This window comes from Rattus norvegicus, chromosome 5 (genome assembly GCF_021556685.1).
Source record: "Rattus norvegicus strain SHRSP/BbbUtx chromosome 5, alternate assembly SHRSP_T2T, whole genome shotgun sequence".
NCBI lineage: Eukaryota > Metazoa > Chordata > Mammalia > Rodentia > Muridae > Rattus > Rattus norvegicus.
The window spans coordinates 15,422,049-15,443,282 of NC_141538.1; the positions used below are offsets into that span (position 1 = coordinate 15,422,049).

General features: G+C 40.4%; 1 protein-coding gene across 2 annotated transcripts in view; it reads left to right on the forward strand.

Annotated features, from left to right (window-relative positions):
- Positions 1 to 21,234, forward strand: part of Sntg1 (syntrophin, gamma 1) — an 841,911-nt gene that overhangs the window by 172,043 nt on the left and 648,634 nt on the right. For both annotated transcript variants that reach the window (NM_001411862.1, XM_087550418.1), the window contains 1 exon segment: positions 3,408 to 3,497. The gene's annotated coding sequence lies outside the window, so the exon portion shown is untranslated.

Genomic DNA, 21,234 nt, shown 5'->3' on the forward strand with positions numbered 1-21,234 from the left:
TGGTCATAAATAAATTGGGAGTTACAATGACCAGTCCAGTAAGCTATGCCTACTGATAAAATAGTAGCATGGATAATATGGATATAATCAACCAACAAATATCTGACTGGATTTAAGATGAAAATTTTACCTAGCATTGTTAAAGAGGCCAAGAAGTATGGCTGAACATGTACTAAATCCTAATGGAGAACCTAACAATATTACTGTGATAAATATATTTAATATTAAAGTGCCTCCTAATGAATTACTGCTGTAACCGTAAATTAGAGCTTTTCTCAGTCTTAAAAGGAGAGGCTTCCTACAGTAGATCTTGATTAATACAGAGACCTCCCACCCCAAGTGGGCAAGATCATGAGCTAAGAGCATCTACCTCATACCCATTCCTTTCAGGTTCAGATATCTTAAAGGAAGAACATGTAGGAAGATTGTAAGAGATGGAGGTAATAACTGATCCCAAGAACACAGCATTTTTTAGACACAAAAAGAATTATACATAGGTCAATCACTATGATTCTAGCTCAAGCTAGACAAAAATCCCAGCATACACACTATGCTGGAAGGGGTGTAGGCCTAAAGTCTCACACTCGGCTGAGGTTCTATTGGCATTTGATAGTTACTGGGAAAGGCAGATTCAGTTTTCATTAACAGCACAGCATTAATCACACTCCAGGTACTCCTCACACCGAGGGGCAGTTGGACAACACAAACTAGATTCCTAGTCTGTTTTTTTTAACTTTTGCTTTTAAATAAAATGATAACTAGAGTGATGGTCTGACTGTGAAGAACACTTGCTGCTCTTCCTGGGGACCTAGATTAACATTGTGGAGTGGTCGGCTGTGCAAGGTATCCTGGTTCCCGGTTGAGATAAGGTTGAAATCCCGGAGACCCTAAGGGACAGTAGGTGTTTCCCTAACTCCCAGGAAGCCAGGCCCCTCTTACATAGCTGCAGCCCTCCCACCCCCGTAGAGAGGCTTATGGCCATCAGACACATAGAGGGACCATACCTTCCCACATGTAGGTAAGGTATTCCCAAGCTCTCAGACCAAGCTCATAGGAAGTACTTTCTGTCAGAACCTGACTCACCCCAAAACTGTATATAAGAATCCTATCCAGATATGTGAGAACTACTCCATCATCTGAGAGCTTCTGTCATAAGAGTTGTAACACTGCCACTTGGGGAAGAGATCTGCTCCCCCGAAATCACCACCAGAAGCTCCCCTGCATCCCTCGCTGGCTAGCCAGCCTCCTGCTTGGAGGAGTCTTAGAGCAACTGAAGCGGCACTGGCAGCGATGAAGGTGGACCGGCTGCAGCAGAGGAGGCAGCGGAGGCAGTGGAGGTGACTCCCCCTCCTGATCAAGTTCTCTCCCTTTCGCCTGAACCCTCGCACCTGGCCTGGCCAAAGGTCTCTGTGGAAAGCCTCTAATACAAAGACCCACATAACATGACAGATCACCTCTAATCAATCTCAGGGGATCAAATACTTTCTTCTGTTATCTGCAGACACCAGGCATGTACATAGTAGCCCAAAATACATTCAGGCAAAGCATCCATGAAGCTTAAAATAGAGGTGGTGGGGTGTGCAAGCTTCTAGGACAGTCCGGTCTATACAGGGAAGCCATGTCTTAAAATACAAAACAACACAGCACCAGCATCATCATCATCATCATCATCATCATCATCATCATCATCATCATCAACAACAACAACAACAACAACAACAACAACAACAACAACAGCAGCAACAACAACAACACTAACAACAGCATGAAGTTGGATGGGTAGTGGGGAGGCAGGGGTGGATCCAAGAGGAGATTCTTTTCTGTTATATATCAGTGTTAGTCATTTCAAAGAGCTGAAAGCATTCTTTATACATACATGGTTTTCACCAGTTTATTTAAAAATTCAAATTAATACCACTGCTTTAAAAATGAAACTATTATTTTACACACAATTTAACTTACAATTGCATTCTGAACCTAATTTAACTTTAAATTTACCTTTAAGCCATTAAGAAAATAAGATTAGAGGGAAGAGAATTGAATCCCATATGGTTGTTCTAGGTCTCTCTATTTCAATGCAGAACCTGATTTCAAATGGGCTTGTTTACATAGCTTAGTGTGAATGCAATCATTTTCTGAAACTACCCTTCCAGACCTTACATTTTATTAAACCCCCTTTAATCTTCTTTTTAACAATTTGTAATTTGTTTTCATTGAACTCTTTTTTAAAAAGGCATTTCTTGAATCTCAACTCATGTGCTCTCTTCCCTTAGTGGTAATCTGCACTGAACAACTTTCTCTTTCTGTCAGAGCTCAAGAAATTTTACCTTGAGTTTTGTGGCATGTGTCAGCATGCAGTCAGTTACAGATTCACTAACAATCAAGTTACTGATGACCTTAATCATCACAGTATTAAGAGACCTCACATACCTTTGACATTGGTCACATCAGACTGTAAGGAAAAAGTTTAAAATTGCCCCCTAGACAAAAGTTGAAGCCAAAAGCGGGCCCTGGAACTGCCTGTTCCAGAAACTAGCTGATCACAGAGAGAGTAATTGCACCAGCTGGTTCAGCCACTTTGTTCCAGAAACTAGCTAACCATAATAGCAGCTAACCATAACAGCAGCTGACCACAATAGCAGCTGACCATAGTAGCAGGAACTGGTTAACCATAAAGTTAGATTAAAATCTTAAAGAACAATCATTAGAAAGAGGAGGTTCTTCCTTGAGATTCAGTATGGTTTTCCCTTTAAATACCCCTTCTCCCAGCCATTCGAGGTCAAGACTGTGTGGGATATGAGTCTCAACCCCAGTGCACTGGTTTCTGTCATCCCTATCAATAAACCTCTTGTTGATTGCATAAAGATCGGTCTCTCGTGAGTTCTTGGGGGATTGCGTTATCCTGAGACTTGAGTGAGGGTCTCCCCGCTCCGGGGGTCTTTCAAGACCATGATGTTGCTCAAGGCAAGATCTGGATCAACAGTTACTCCTTGAAGGTTAGCAGGGATGCATCTAGAAATTGTCTCCTTGTTCCTAGATATTATGGTTAAGCAAATTTAATAATATTGTCACAACAAAAGCCAAATTACATAGAAAATGTGTAGGACCAAATCTTGGGGTTTCATGTGAGAAAAAATTCAAAGCTTTGATTAAGGGACTAGTAGATTCAAAGAAATGTGAAATGCTCAGTCATGACCCCAGATACATCATCTACACAAGCACATTTCTGTATCAAAGTCACAGGTTTGATACAATTTGCACTGTGGTTTCCATGGGCCCAGTGAGCAGCAAAGAGAGAAATTCCATCCAATTGTTTTGGTGTGATCTAGCAGTAGCTGATGTCTGTCACATCACCTCCCACCACAGCTTCTCTTGACACTTGACATGCTGCTTCTTCTCTTTAACAGGGATGTGAAGCCTAGACCACAGCAGACCCAGTCCTGAGCAGAAGATTTGTTGCAAGTAAATCCAGGGAGTTTAGCACAAAGCATCATAAGGTACGTGCTGTTGTCATTATTAAAGTGTCCAGATGCTCAGAAGCGACCTTTGTCCACTAGGACAGCTTCTGGTCTCCTGTTTCTGAGTTATGTTTTTCCAGAAGCACAGACACTTTGTAATATATTCTGTGATAACTTGCTATATTTGATACCTATGTTCCCTCTGAGAAATGTCGGTTCTCTGCAATGTCTATAGTACCTGAAACTGCCCGATCAATCATGGCCACCACCAGGGAAGTGAGCTCTGTTCCTGAAAGGCTGGCTCTTACTAATGCTCACTGCCCCTTTCCCTGAGTCTTTCCTGCACTCCCTGAATGTGCTCATTATATTCTATTAGTTAATAAATGATATTTAAACTTGTTCATTTTACAAACTATTACAATACATAGCCGCTGATGAACTAGACATTAGAGCACACTATTTTATGATGTACAATTTACCTGTTTCTTTCATTTGTCACCACTTCTAGACAGTTTTATTCATGCCTTCCTTCAAGTGTCATTTTTGGGAGAAAAATGTTGTATGTAATATGTAGAGAATACTTAGAAATTGGGTTTCAATAACATATACAAAGGTAGGCCTACCTTTAGAGCTGGAAATAACCTTGATATGAGGGGAGTGACTTACACTGGCTTGAAAGTGGCAATCATGACATAGCATCCTCTCTGAGTTCTATTTAATCACTCAGGCTATTGGAACATTGCTATTATTGAACTTGAGGTCACTACCAATGCCCTCAGTCATATTTGACCACTGGTCCTCAGTTAATCAATAGAATGTGTGAAATTAATAGTGGGAAGTGGAAATGGAGATTTAAATAATATGGCTGCATTGGACTAAAGAGCAAAGAGATCCAACAAGTACCTCAAGTTCATTTTGGGGTCCTAAAGCGAGATCAAATTTTCAACTGTAAGGACCAAGGATTTAAACATCTAACCAGACAAAGCTCAATCACACCCACCATTGATCCACTGTTATCTGGGCTTAACTTTCCTCCTATAAGGTGATATAGTCTGTTATTAAAATGGTTTGAAGTCTTTTTCTGGGAGCCAAGGTGATCCTCTGTCTGGTGCCCTTTTCTTTTCCTGGCATGGGATTCCTGAGGAAGTTGCCATTTCTTTGTGGTTCATTGTTTCAATAGATAGATTGGGAGACACAAGTATTTCTTTAGAATATATTTATTTATGCCAGAAAAGTCACAGACACTGTGGAATTATTTCAGTCACAATGCTACAGATCAATTTTTTTCTCCCATAACAATATAAATCTCCCCTTTCTACTTCTTATTATTAATCTGGCCCTTTTTACTGATTTACTGAGGACCAGAGGCCAGAGATAACTGGGGATATGGTAAACTGAGAAATATTTAACACGAGGGTTTCCAGGATGCCAATGAAATTAATTCAATCTCTTCAGTTATTATCCACACAATATCAACTTGTGAGAGCATGTTTATATAAAAATAATGCACAAAATTTAACACTGCTAACTATGCATATCTAAAACAAATGTTTTAATATGATACTGTTTTATTGCTGGATTTGTTAGAATCAAACTCTGGCTTCCCTGATAAGCCAGGCTCAATCATCTGCTCTCTTCAGGCCAATTAAACTGAAGCTGATAGTGAAAGCTGAACAGGGAGAGTGATTTGAGATTTTTGCCATGTTGGATAAAAGAACATAGAGTTCAAGTGTCTCCCTCGAACTATCCATCTTTGTGGTGCTGGCATGAATTTTGCAATTAAATAGAAGACGAAAGGTGTGCAGAGTTAAGCAGTCCCATCAGTGTAATGCAGCCCATCATTGATCTGTCATTGTGGAAGCTCTACTGTTTCCTGAAAGGTAATCTGAAAAGATGTCAGAATTATGAAATCTCTTTTCAGTAGATAAAGTTTCCATCCAACTGTCACTGAGCTCTAAACTTTCCCCCTTCCCAGCATGAAATTTCAGAGAGAAAAATTCCACCTCCTTTTGTCGCATTGTTGTAATAGTTAGATATGCAGCCAAGAGGGGCACCACCATCACTCTGAAATATCTTCACGCCTACCACGGCAGGTACATGTGTGTCTCTCCAAGCGCGCAATTAGGCATAGTATTTAGTTTATCTGTCTTGTTTTTGTTTTTCTTTCTAATACAGAAATATCTAGTTTCACTGAATAGAAAAACCTTTCTTTGATTTGCTAAGCCCACTGGTGCACTTTTTCTGTCCCTTCTCTTCATGGTACTTCTATGAACAGCTGGTATGGTCTTGCCTGTCATTTATCCTTGCTCTACTATTTGCTCCATGTCTAGATTAGTGTATAATCCACTAGATTTCTTTTTGATGTGTGCCGGATTCTCCATGCAAAGTGGGGGTAAGAACAACATTTCTTCCTGTAAGTCTTTACTCCTGTAGCTTCGATCTCTGCTGCTCATACTACACACACACACACACACACACACACACACACACACACGCACACATACACACACACACCACACACACACACACACACACCACAGGCAAACACACACACACACACATGCACGCACGCACGCACATGCACACACACACACACCACACACACACACGCACACATACACACACACACCACACACACACACACACCACACACACACACACGCACATACACACACACACCACACACACACACACGCACACATACACACACACCACACACACACACCACACACACACACACCACACACACACACACATGCACGCATGCACGCACATGCACACACACATACCACACACACACACCACACACACACACGCACATACACACACACCACACACACACACACGCACATACACACACACACCACACACACACACACCACACACACACACACCACACACACACACACCACACACACACACACATGCACGCATGCACGCACATGCACACACACATACCACACACACACACCACACACACACACACACCACACACATACACACACACACACACACCACACACACACACGCACACATACACACACACACCACACACACACACACGCATACATACACACACACACCACACACACACACACACCACACACACACACATGCACGCATGCACGCACATGCACACACACATACACACACACACACACCACACACACACACACCACACACATACACACACACACACACACCACAGGCAAACACACACACACACATGCACGCACGCACGCACATGCACACACACCACACACACACACACACACACCACAAGCAAACACACACACACATGCACGCACGCACGCACCTGCACACACACACACACACACACACACACACACACACGGGTGGGCAATTGTTTCAGGACTTGCTTTCCTGACAGCACAGGTAGCTGGAAAACAGGTGTCTATTTTCCAACTTGTCAGTTTTTTTCCCTATGATTTTATGAATATAAGGCTGAATCTGTGGCCCAAGTGATCACAACTGCAAAGCATGTCTGATAATGCCTGGAAAAACCATAAGCAATTTATAGAGATGTTTGCAAAATATACTTATTACAATAGTTGATGTTTCTTATAGGCCCATCTTTCAATGAGAACATCAATGGGAATATAAAAATAGATATTGATGACCCAAAGCTTGTATCTGTGCTGATGTTTCTGCATGCTGACTGACTAGAAATTTCATGATCGTGTAGATGAAATGTACTACCAGTGAGATACAAAATAATATCACACCAGTAGTGTGTGGAAGGCCCATGGCGTGACTACCAGGTTCTGTGTCTTTGAACAACAGTTTGGACAGAGACATGTGGATAGTAACAGTCAAGGAGAGGTATTTAATGACAAAGAGAAATACTTCTAAGCTAGGAAATGAGCCAGAGGTGGAGAAAAATGAACCTCCAAAAGTTCTTAGGATCTTTTTCCTTGGTCAGGGCCAGTTATATATTATGGAGTATTTTGTGAACATGCATCCGTGTGTGTGTGTGTGTGTGTGTGTGTGTGTGTGTGTGTGTGTGTGTGTGTGCATGTTTTGTTTTGTTACATGTAGTGTCCTATGAATGGGGTAGATAGTTGCAGTTTTCTTCAGCCATTGACGATTTTTTTATATCTTGATATCTCTGTAATCTCCCTTTTCAACCTCTTCTACCTCACAAGCTTTAGTCCATTTAAAAGCCTTTGTTGCCCATTTTGTGTCTGTTCCCCAAATCCTTAATGCTTTTAGATAAAACCTTTGTGATGTGTTTATATAATAGACTAGCAGCACCCACAAACCCAAAAGCCAAGAATGTCATCTGATAGCATCTGAAAACTACTTTTATGTAGCTTAACCTAACATCCCCAACAGTTTACTTGATAAAATATATTCATCTGTGACAAGATTTTGTGAAAATAAAAGATCTGGTGATTTTTCCCCACACAGTGGAATGTGTAATTCAGGGTCTATGTCCCAGAATCTATGTCCCTCTGGCCATGGTCACTCATATTTGTCTCATAATAAATCATTCTTTACCTACTTTAAGCAAGAACTATATTTTGTATCAATAAAGGGCTATCTAACTTGGATAAAATAGTTAAAAGCCACTTTTTAGAAATTCTTAGGTACATTTGTTTCTCCTGTCACTTCAGGAGTTGAGATGAGAGCACAAAAATTATTTATTTTTGCTTTTGTTATCATTATCTGTAAACAACAACAACAACAACAACAAAATACAGCCTCTTAAAAATTATTTTATTTATTTCCATTGCAGATGTCATACCCCTGCAGGTCCCTCCTCTCAGAGTTCTTCACCCATCCCTTTCCCCTTCCCCTGTGAGAGGGTGCCCCTACCCCTCATTCCCCTTCCCTGGGGTATCAGGTTTCTACAGGATTAGGCACATCCTCTCCCACAAGCAGTCATCCTCTGATTATATCCTTATAAAGAAGTTACACATGTGAGTCTAGGGTCTGATCAACAGTTTTTGAAGTAAGTCAGGAGTGGAGACACATATTATCTACAGAAGACTGACCTTTTGGTTTTGTTAAACTTCAGTGAATTACAAGGGAAACAAAAGGGTTCTGAAATTCTTAAAGAAGTAAAAGTATTTTTTAGCCTGACTGAAATACATCTAAATTGGGGGTTAAACAAAGGGAAATAATTTTGGGGCACTCCATATGCAGATGTGCAAATCTGGATCAACTAGACTTCTAGAGTTCAGGAAGACAGGACTACCATCCTATCACAATAAAACAATATTATTGTCAGTCCTTGACATCTAGAGGTATTTTAGCTACTAGCTATTAGATGTTCAGGAACATAAGGCCTGTTTATTTTCTCAATTCTCAACTGGAATATTGACTATGTGCCAGTTCCACTATTCTATTTTAGAAGCAAATTTCTTGTCTAGCCATATGGGGTCACTCACCTACCGAGAAGAATTTGTCTAGAATAAAGCATATCAGGGGTATCACTTAAAACTGATTAAAATATGCTTGACAAAATTTTGTTTTACATTTTATGAGTTGGGAACATTTAGTAGAGTCCTCAGATTTAGATTTAAGTTGGATTGGCAAGGTGTTTTGTCTGGCTGATGATACTTTTTATCTAGGAGAGCATGAATTTTGAAAAGCTACAGATGGACATCTGCTAAAATAATAATAAAGTCCCAACCCAGCTATATTTAGAATTGAGAAAAATAAAAACAAGCATTTCAGTTCACTTTCCACATCTGCCACTTCATGTTACCCCTCTATGCCTCTGCCTTCACGTGGATTATCCTTCCTTAATGACAGAGAAGCTAGTCATATTGTAGTAAGACTCAAGTTAATTGCTTCATATTAACTTGTTTCCATATTCAAGATTCTGTTTCCAAAAGTTTTAGATATCATGGTTTGGACTTCAACTGTGCTTTTATGGGTTTCTTATAAATATCATCTCTTTATATGGGATGAAGTGCTCTGGCCTGGTAGTGATGGTTGAGGCTTATTATGAGTTACCCACTGAGAATCCCTCACCGGGTCAATATTCATCATAAACTAAGCTCATTTTCAAGGACAACATCCTTTGGATGATTGCCATCATGGTGTCTGATGTACACATTACGGTACCTTCTGCCCTAAGCATGTAGCACAAACTCAAGAATACCCCAACCCCATCACTTTCTACCATCCTCAGACCCACTAAAGACGACTAAAGATTTTCATATTGTGTTTTTTTTAACCCCATTATCACTTGTATACATATTTTTGATTTGCTATTCATTTGAGAAGGAATTTAGGAGGACAGATCTGTCTGGATTGGACTGCTGGATGATAGAGAAAGCTACCCTTGAGTTCTGTAAAGATTCCCAGCTGGCTGTGTGAATTGTCACTCAGTGCTCCTTTCTGGAGGCTCCTTGGACTGCTGCAGCCTGACTGATGTTCCTGAAATCTTAGGTCACAAAGCTGGCATCAACCTGAGCTCGTGCTAGTCAGCAATACAGGACAACTGAGTTATATCACCTGGCAATGAATATTCCTTAAGGAACATATATTAAAAAAAGAAATTCTCTGCAATATTTGAATTTTGTGTCTTAATCATTAATATATTTTCAGTGTGGAATACTAGAAAATATGGTTTCAATAAAAATATACAAAAAGTGCTATCAGCAATATAAAAGGTCAGGAACCAAAGTTTGTCTTTGTATAGATAATTTTAAGCTGATTTAAAGACAGTATACAAAATCATACTATCTTAATTATCATTAAAGCAGCATGAAAAATTACAAGATAAGCATAAAGCAAGAGTGAAAGTGCATCTAAGTTTAGACTCACATATTGCACAAATGCTCACAATTGCTAAAAATGTCCAAGTGTGTAGTTAACTGCCCCGAGACTACCAGGTCTTAGTCCAAGATTCAGCTCTATTTATTTGCACATTGTTTTCTTCTGTAAATGATACTAAATCCTTATTTACTTCTAAGGCGCATTGTCTGGAATCCTTGGCAAAGAAATTTTCCATAATCAGTATTATAGTTCAGTTGTGTGATGATGTGTTCTGCATTTACATTTTAAGCTAGGGTAACTCAGAACCTATACATTTCGTTCTTCTTTAAAATGTTCAACTATATTCAAATTGAAATTATCACCATTCAGTCTGATTTACTGAAGGATTTCATTTTTATTTTCATGAAATTGTCAGACACATTTGGCAAAACTCATTTTAAAAAATAAGCATTTGTGAACTCAATTCTATTTACCAATTTTCAGCTTTAGAAGGGGCCACATTGCTATTTAAGCTTAAAGACAGAGGACATGCCTTCCACACTTATTTTCCTCAAAATTTCTTTGGGTGCTTCTCCTTTGCATTCACAGGAAAGTTCTCAGTTCACCCTGTCACGGTCTGTGGTGAGTGTCTTTGGACTTGGATGAGAGACTGCATGAGTTCCATGGGTGCAACTGCAGAAGAATGCACTTGGTTATACTTTATGAGCAGAACATATTGTATTTGTTTCAGTTTTCCTTGGTATACCTCAGCAATGTTTGATGTATTTTAGTGTGCAGCTGTGCTTTACTTCCTGGTATTTTGTAACTTGATTGTTATGCTGAAAGACTGCTCTTCTAATCCTAATACCCATCGCTGTTGTTTGCAGAAGCAATGTATATTTATGGGGCTTTATGACACTGAAATCTTACGAATAATTTTACTGAAGTTTTACTGTGAATTCTGCAGCCCTTCTTGTATTATTGTATCACACTAACAAGTTAATCATTATGAAATGTTCCGGTTTTTTTTCCTTATCATAAATTCTTGTTTGATATGGATGAAGCTGCATCTGGTCTCAGACAGCAGTACCAGTTTCCAGCCTATAATCTTTAATCCTCCATCTATTTATGGCCTTTGATACAGGCTTTATCTCTTCTTGATAACATTTAATCACATCTTGCTTTTCTGCTAATGGCAGCGTCCTGCTGTGAACAGGATCACTGACCCACTCAATCCCAATGTTGCTTCAACATGTTTAACTCTGCTATTTGTTCCTGGCTTTACAAAACCAAAACCTTATTTTTTTCCCTACCCCCTTTTCTCCATTTCTGCCTCACTTTGTACTAAATCAACACTTTCAATGTGTCATTTTGATGTCCCTGCTTATAACTTACCTAAGGTATTTTGACTTGCGTTCTTTAACGTCTGTAAGAATTGACAGACGTTTCTATAAAGGGAATGATGGTAGAATTTAAACTTTGGAGCATCTGCTCCTGTTTCCACTGATCAACTCTGTGACTGTGGTTTGAAAAAGTCTCCAGACAAGAGCGGGACAAGTTTTCTTACTACTTCCCAGGAAAAAGTTTCAAGCAGGTAGCAGACCAGTTTGTTCTGAGAACCATGGCTTCCTCCAGCTGATTGCAATCTACTGCTGAATCATAATAGCTTAATTTGGGTTAAATATATAAACATGTTTCGATATTGCTGCTTTTTCTCCCAACTTATTTGGAGTGATATTGCTATATGTGTTACATTTATATAATGTGAAGTCCAAAATACATTGTTATAAATATTGGCTTATACCACCTTAGTATTCTAAAAAGTTCATGAGTATGTGACAAAAGTATGACATTGCCCTTAAGTTCCTTCAAAGATCAAGTATCACCTTATTATCAATTTTTACCCTGAAGGTTTGTACTTTCTGTACATTGATGATTAACAAATTACTTTTCTGTATCTTGGACTTTATGTTGCTTCTCTTGGTTATAAAATTCCTCATGAGTGAGAATGTTCTGCTGTCAGCTTGCTGGCACATGGTTTGCTGTCTTATTTCAGAAATGTCAGGCATCAATCATATTGTATATGATTGATGATCTATTTCTAAGAATATCCCCACTCCCTTTTTCTTGGCTTTCAGAATCTCTATTATTGTGTAGGTGTGTAACTTCTTCATTTTTAATTTTATTTGGACTTATTTGGTTTTCTGTCTACATTGTGAGTAGACTTGACAGATTTTAATCTTTTCACCTTTCCCTCCCTCTGCTCTGCCCCCTTTCTCTTTGTCTGACTCATGATGCTGCCATGTTTCACATGTTCTCACATATTATGAAAGCTCTGTTGGATTCGATTTCAACATTTTTCATTCCTGAGATTAGATAATTACTTAGTGCTATCTTTGAAGTGTAGTGATTAAAATTCATGTTAAACTTCTCCAAATTATTTTTTCTATTTTTCCGTCTGATTCTTTTTAACAAATTGGGTATCTTTCGAGACTGCTGGATGAATCACTATGATTCAGTGCCCTTTAATTTCTTGGATGTGTTTTCCCTTCTTTGAAATAGATCTCCCTCTCCTTCCTTTCTGAATTCTGCATTTGTTGAGAAAGACAGTATTTGTGGACTTTATTTTTGTAAATATCAGTTATCTTTTTCTGTTTTCTTCTACAACTTGAGGTAACAAGAATTTCAATGAATAAATTCTGACTTTCTTGCTTCAGGTTGTCTTGTTTATTGACTTGTGCTAATATATTATGGAGTTGAATACTACTCAGCTATCAAAAACAACGACTTTATGAAATTCATAGGCAAATGGGTGGAACTGGAAAATATCATCCTGAGTGAGGTAACCCAATCACAGAAAAACACACATGGTATGCACTCATTGATAAGTGGATATTAGCCCAAATGCTCGAGCTCGAATTACTCTAGATACACACAACACATGAAACTCAAGAAGGACGACCAAAATGCAAACGCTTCACTCCTTCTTTAAAGGGGGAACAAGAATACCCTTGGGAGGGAATAGGGAGGCAAAGTTTAGAACAGAGGCTGAAGGAACACCCATTCAGAGCCTGCCCCACATGTGACCCATACATATACAGCCACCAAACTAGATAAGATGGATGAAGCAAAGAAGTGCAGGCCGACAGGAACTGGATGTAGATCGCTCCTGAGAGACACAGCCAGAATATGGCAAATACATAGGTGAATGCCAGCAGCAAACCACTGAACTGAGAACGGGAACCCCGTTGAATGATTCAGAGAAAGGACTAAAAGAGCTTGAAGGGGCTTGAGACCCCATATGAACAACAATGCCAACCAACCAGAGCTTCCAGGGACTAAGTCACCACCCAAAGACTATACATGGACTGACCCTGGACTCTGACCTCATAGGTAGCAATGAATATCCTAGTAAGAGCACCAGTGGAAGGGGAAGCCCTGGGTCCTGCCAAGACTGAGCCCCACCAGGGAACGTGATTGTTGGGGAGAGGGCGGTAATGGGGGGAAGGATGGGGAAGGGAACACCCACATAAAGGGGAGGGGGTTATGGGAATGTTGGCCCAGAAAACCGGGAAAGGGAATAACAATTGAAATGTAAATAAGAAATACCCAAGTTAATAAAGATGGAAGAAAAAATATATTATGGAGTCTTTCTTTTTTCTTGGTTACTTGATTTTATTACTTTATGTGCGCAGGTCTTTTGTTTGCAATTATATCTGAGTAGCATATGTATGCTATACCTTCAGAGGTTATAAGAGGGCCTCAGATCTCCTGGTATTGTGGTTATAGGTGGTTATGAGGCAACATGTGTGTTGTAGGAATCAAATCCAGGCTGTCTGGAAAACATCCAGTGCTCTTAACCACTAAGCTATTGTGTCATCCCACAATGCCTCTTCCCCCTTGCAACAGGAGTCTTATTATTCTCTTCACTCTGTTTGTTGGTTTGAGAGTTTTTGAATGTCATCCCACCTTAATGTTGGCTCCTTCCTGCCTTCTCTGTAAATGCGTGCAGTCTTCGCTTAACAGGGGTTTTTGAGTGTGTAGGTCTGGCTACGTTCCCCTAGGGATGTAAATTAAGAATGTGTGACACTGTATCTAGTCCCTTGTAGTCTTTTAGCTCTTTCAACTTTGCTCCTATTAAATCTATGCTGCTTCTTTAGTCAGCTGTGGCCTCAGTAGGATCTGCCAGTTAATTAGCACTCATTCTCAAATACGCCCAGACGAAGAGACTTCTGTGACAGTGTTCAGAACCTAGGGTGGCTAGCTCTCCTTGGGTGGGGAACTTTGGTTTCTGTGACCTCCAAAGCCTGCATGTGTAAGTTTGATAGGGCCCAGAATAGATTCACTGTGTGATGCTGGGCCAAATCTAGATTCAATCTGCTGACTGACTGTCCAGTTTTCTGTAGTGTTTTGAGGGAAAACTTTTCTAAATTCCTCATGCACCATGTCAGAACAACATTTTAATATAAAAGCTTATATAGAAATCCAAAGATGTTGATTTGCCTTTTCCTTTTAAATTCACTGCTCAATAATGGAAGTCAACTTTGTAACAATAAACCAATCACAGACAGTTACAGGAAACATAACCAAAGCCTCTTAGTGAAAACAAACAATCAAGCAAACAAATAAAAAATGGGTTTGTAATGAAGAGGAAAGAAACCAACTGCAAGTTTGTGCACCGCCATTGTTCACAGTCAGGTATTAATTTGTGACTTTTAAATGAGTCAACATGCTATTTTAGTAGCATTATATTCACCACGAATATTGTCTTCGGATACATGTTATGTGACATTATGTAAGGTGCTACTTTAGCATTCATGTCATAGGCATCATGATAACGTTCAGTCGCGGCCTGTGCATATCTGTGTCAGGATATATTAATATTTCTGCCCTTGAGATACATCAGTCACTAAGAAGATGGAGTTCTTGGTTCTCCTTTGCTCAGTTTGCCACACTTTCTCATTGCCCAAGTCAACAGCTGTGCAATATCAGATTAGTCCATGATATGAACCTTGATCTACAAAAGTTACCACACAGTTTCCCGTTTGGTAATTACCACAGAAATCAATATAGCATGGGTTGTAGAGATGGCTCAGGGGTTAAGATCACTGGCTTCTCTTCCACAGAACCCAGATTTGAATCCCAGTACGTACATGGCAGCTCACAACCATCTGCAACTCCCATCCTATGGGATTCTATGCCATCTTCTGTACTACTCAGGCACCATAAACAGGTCCTATACACACAGACATAAAGATAAAAATGGAAAATCTCTGAGATAAAGTATGGATGTGAATGCTAATATATCATGACCAAAGCATTCTTTCAACTTTTATTGATGATTCAGACAAACATCATAAGGCAGTGAATGCAGTGTAACACCCTGGATGGAGAACTGTTGGCAACTACATTTGCTTTGAGATTAAAGAGTTAATGGGAAATTCTCAGGCAGTTTGGTAAAACCAGGATTCCAACCTCTGCTCTTTTTTTATTTACATTTCAAATGTTATTCCCTTTCCTGGTTTCCTGTCCATAAGCCCCCTATCCCATCCCCTCCCCTTCTTCTATAAGGGTGTTCCCCCTCCCCACCTCCCCTTTGACAGTCCCCTATACTGGGGGGTCCAATCTTGGCAGGACCAAGGGCTTCTCCTCCCATTGGTGTCCAACAAGGCCATCATCTGCTACATATTCAGCTAGAGCCATGGGTCTTTCCATGTGTAGACTTTGGGTAGTGTTTTGGTCCCTGGGAACTCATATTGGTTGGTATTGTTGTTCTTATGGGGTTGCAAGACCCTTTGGCTCCTTTAATTCTTTCTCTAATTCCTCCAATAGGGGCCCTGTTCTCATGTCTGTTCTTAACTCTAATGTCGATGTGAACTACTCTTAATTGTGGTGACCACTGGAAGGCTGTGGGTATAGCTTTCTTTAAGAAGGACAATGCCATTAACTCATACAAGGGAAGAAGTAAGTGGCAGGGCCATAGTCATGAGAGAGGCACAAGAAAATGATTAATAAGATATAGTCATTGGTTAATGTTACTGAGCATGATATGGAAAACAAAGTTCATTATGAGAGGCTAGTTTTCTATTTAAATACTCAGTCAAGTATCTGCCTGACAAAAAGTACCAGGGTGCAAATCAAAACAACCCTGAGATTTCACCTCACACCAGTGAGAATGGCTAAGATCAAAAACTCAGGGGACAACAGATGCTGGCGAGGATGTGGAGAAAGAGGAACACTCCTCCATTGTTGGTGGGATTGCAAACTGGTACGACCATTCTGGAAATCAGTCTGGAGGTTCCTCAGAAAATTGGACATTGAACTACCTGAGGATCCAGCTATACCTCTCTTGGGCATATACCCAAAAGATGCCCCAACATATAAAAAAGACACGTGCTCCACTATGTTCATTGCAGCCTTATTTATAATAGCCAGAAGCTGGAAAGAACCCAGATGCCCTTCAACAGAGGAATGGATACAGAAAATGTGGTACATCTACACAATGGAATATTACTCAGCTATCAAAAACAACGACTTTATGAAATTCGTAGGCAAATGGCTGGAACTGGAAAATATCATCCTGAGTGAGCTAACCCAAACACAGAAAGACATACATGGTATGCACTCACTGATAAGTGGCTATTAGCCCAAATGCTTGAATTACCCTAAATGCCTAGAACAAATGAAACTCAAGACAGATGATCAAAATGTGAATGGTTCACTCCTTCTTTAAAAGAGGAACAAGAATACCCTTGGCAGGGAAGAGAGAGGCAAAGATTAAAACAGAGACTGAAGGAACACCCATTCAGAGTCTGCCCCACATGTGGCCCATGCATATACAGCCATCCAATTAGACAAGATGGATGAAGCAAAGAAGTGCAGACCGACAGCAGCCGGATGTAGATCGCTCCTGAGAGACACAGCCAGAATACAACAAATACAGAGGCGAATACCAGCAGCAAACCACTGAACTGAGAATAGGACCCCCGTTGAAGGAATCAGAGAAAGAACTGGAAGAGCTTGAAGGGGCTCGAGACCCCATATGTACAACAATGCCAAGCAACCAGAGCTTCCAGGGACTAAGCCACTACCTAAAGACTATACATGGACTGACCCTGGACTCTGACCTCATAGGTAGCAATGAATATCCTAGTAAGAGCACCAGTGGAAGGGGAAGCCCTGGGTCCTGCTAAGACTGAACCCCCAGTGAACTAGACTGTTGGGGGGAGGGGGACAATGGGGGGAGGGTGGGGAGGGGAACACCGATAAGAAAGGGGAGGGGGGAGGGGGATGTTTGCCCGGAAACTGGGAAAGGGAATAACACTCGAAATGTATATAAGAAATACTCAAGTTAATAATAAAAAAAAAAAGTACCAGGGTAAAGATGAGCCTGGAGGACAAAATTGAGGGTAGTGTTTGAGTTTCTGAGTCACTGTATGGGTCCAGGTTTGAAGATAAATAGAGAGTAATGGGTAGGAACTGGTTGCAATATTAGGATATTTGTGCTGTGTGCAGAAATAGATGAAAATATGGACATAATACCCACCAGTAGGAGAAAGCAACTTACCTACTTCGTTTAAAAGAGCCTCCAGGCTTAGTGTACATCATAAGAAGTATGAGTGACCGAGGAAAATGTTTGAAAAGTAAGGTTTCATGTGTCTGTTTCTGGGGCTTGACTGAACTCTGAGAGTGCAAATGGGCAGTGTGTTGAGAGCACTCTGTCGTAAGTTGCTGGATAGTTAACAGTAGGGTCTTTGGTGTGGGGTTTTTTCTTTTATATTTTTTATTATTTAAAATGATTTTTAAGTTTACGTATATTTTGATTATATTCTTCCCGTATCACAAGTCTTTCCAGACCCTCTCCATTATGTGTTCATCAAATAATCCTAAATATGAGGCCTGCCCTGAAGGGGTTAACGTATACAATGTCACTCCATTAGAGAACAGTGACTTTTCTCTCTGCCATCAGGTATAAATGACAGCTCAGTCATTAAACATTACCCTAGTGGCTGGGTTTTCATTCACTCACTCACTCACATATTCACTCACTCACTCACTCACTCACTCACTCACTCACTCATTCACTCACTTACTCCCTCACCCACTCACTCACATATTCACTCACTCACTCACTCACTCACTCACTCACTCACTCACTCACTCACTCACATATTCACTCACTCACTCACTCACTCACTCATTCACTCACTCACCCACTCACTCACATATTCACTCACTCACTCACTCACTCACTCACTCGCTCACATATTCACTCACTCGCTCACTCATTCACTCACTCACTCGCTCACATATTCACTCACTCGCTCACTCATTCACTCACTCACTCACTCACGCATTCACTCACTCACTCACTCACATATTCACCCACTCACTCACTCACTCATTCACTCACTCACTCACATATTCACTCACTCACTCATTCACTCACTCACTCACTCACTCACTCACTCACTCACTCACTCACGCATTCACTCACTCACTCACATATTCACTCACTCACTCACTCATTCACTCACTCACTCACTCACGCATTCACTCACTCACTCACTCACATATTCACCCACTCACTCACTCACTCATTCACTCACTCACTCACATATTCACTCACTCACTCATTCACTCACTCACTCACTCACTCACTCACTCACGCATTCATTCACTCACTCACTCACATATTCACCCACTCACTCACTCACTCATTCACTCACTCACTCACTCACATATTCACTCACTCACTCACTCACCCACTCACTCACTCACTCACTCATTCACTCACTCACTCACTCACTCACTCACTCACATACTCACTCACTCACTCACTCATTCACTCACTCATTCACTCACTCACTCACATATTCACCCACTCACTCATTCACTCACTCACTCACTCACTCACATATTCACCCACTCACTCACTCACTCACTCACTCACTCACATACTCACTCACTCATTCACTCAGTATTTATTTATTTTCTTAAATATAACAAAAGAAAAATAATAAGATGAAACAAAAACTATCACACTGAAGTTGTAAAAAACAACAGAAGAAAAAGAGTCCAACAGAATTCATAAGAATCAGAGACACATTCCTCTGCACATTCAGGAATCCCATAGAAACTATAATCTGGAAACTATAATCCCATATAAACTATTATATGGAGGAGCTGGTGTAGACAGTGTAGGTTCCGTGCACATTTTGTTTCAATCTCTGTGAGTTCATATAAATTTTACTCATATTTTTTAGAGGGCCTTGTTTTCTTTGTGTCTCTTATCCCCTCTGACCCTTATATTGCGTATAGCCTTCTCTTCTGCAGGTTTCCCTGAGCTCTGAGGGGAGGTACTTGATGGAGATAACCTATTTAAGATTGAGTGTTTCACGGCCTCTCACTCTGCATAATGTCTGACTGTTGGCCTCTGTATCTCTTTCCATCTGCACAGAAGGAATCTTCCCTGATGTCAGTTGAACAAGGCACTGATCTATGACTATAGCAAAATCTCATTATGAATCATTTTAGCACTATTTTACCCCTATTTTTAGACCAGTAGGATTTGATTTTTTTTACCCTAGGTCTCTGGAATATCTACTCTCAGGCTCTTGGGCAGATCGGCAGTGTTGGGGTCGGTTCCATCTCACTGAGTTGGTCTTAGGTCAAATGGGTTATAGATGGTTACTCCCACAAACTTTGTGTCTTCATTGCCTTAGCATATGTTGCAGACAGGTCACCATCAAAGATAAAACTTCTGTGGATTGCTTGGTGTTTACATTTCTCTTCTGAGTGCATACAGACTCTCTTCCTGTACCAAAACATGGGTAAATGCTCTCTGTAGGCACTCAGTTAACATCTTCATGTTCAATGTTGTATTTTCTTCAGCAATGTGGCCAGTTTGTGGAGAGCAATCCAACCTATGACCTTGGTAATAGTCTGAGCTATTTAGGGATTCCTTTGGGACCCTTTTGGTCAAAAACTCACTTAGATGTAACCCTATCTAATGGGTACTGGAAGCCTGTTTGGTGACAACACATGACCAGTTGGTATCTTTATTTAGATGCCCTCAAATATGTATATATTTTAGGAAGTTTCTATTGTATTAAGTTTCCATATTTCTCCTCAATGGCCCTTAATTTTAGCTGTCTCTTCCTGTATTCCCTCCTCAAGTCCCCTTTCAGCTCCCCTCCCCCACTTGGACCTCCCATTCCAGCACCTCTCCTTCCACCCACACCTTTCTATTCTACTTCTCTTTGGTACTTTACTCTCTCTATATATATACCCTCTGTGGGTCTGTGGATTGAGCTTTGTCATCATCAACTTAACAGCCAATATCCACATATAAGTGAACACATACCATTTCTGTCTTTCTGTGTCTAGGATACTACACTCAGGATTTTCTTTTCTATTTTCATCCATTTACCTGAAAATTTCATGGTGTCATTTTCTTTTTTGCCATTGTTGTTAAACGGCTGAGTAATTCTCCATTGTGTAAACACGCCACATTTTCTCTATCCATTTTCTGCTGAGAGACATCTAGGTTATTTCAAATTTCTGGCTATTACGTACAGATAGAGAAGCAATGAAAATGGATGGAGCATTGTTGGGGTATAAACCCAATATTCCCAATGTGTCCAAGAGTGGTATTAGATGAATCTTGGGGTAGAACAACTCCCATATTCCTGAGGTAACTGCTGCAACCATGGCAGCTCTATCATGGTTGTACCGGTTTGCTGCTGTTGGACTTTTAAAATCCCTTCCCTTTCCTGATATTTTTCAGGTTAAGTGCACTTTGTGGCAAGACACCATTATTTACTGGGTAGCTTTTATAAAATAAGTGAGAGTCTGTTACTTTTCTCTTCCTTCCTTTCATCCTTTCATTCTTTTTAAAAATATTTTATTTATTTACATCCCAAATATTGCCCCCCCTTCCTGGGACCCACTCCACAAGTTCTTCACCCCACCCCCCCTCCCTTTTGGTTCTGAGAGGGTGCTCCTCTCCTCCTAACTCACATCCTTGTTCCCTGGGACATCA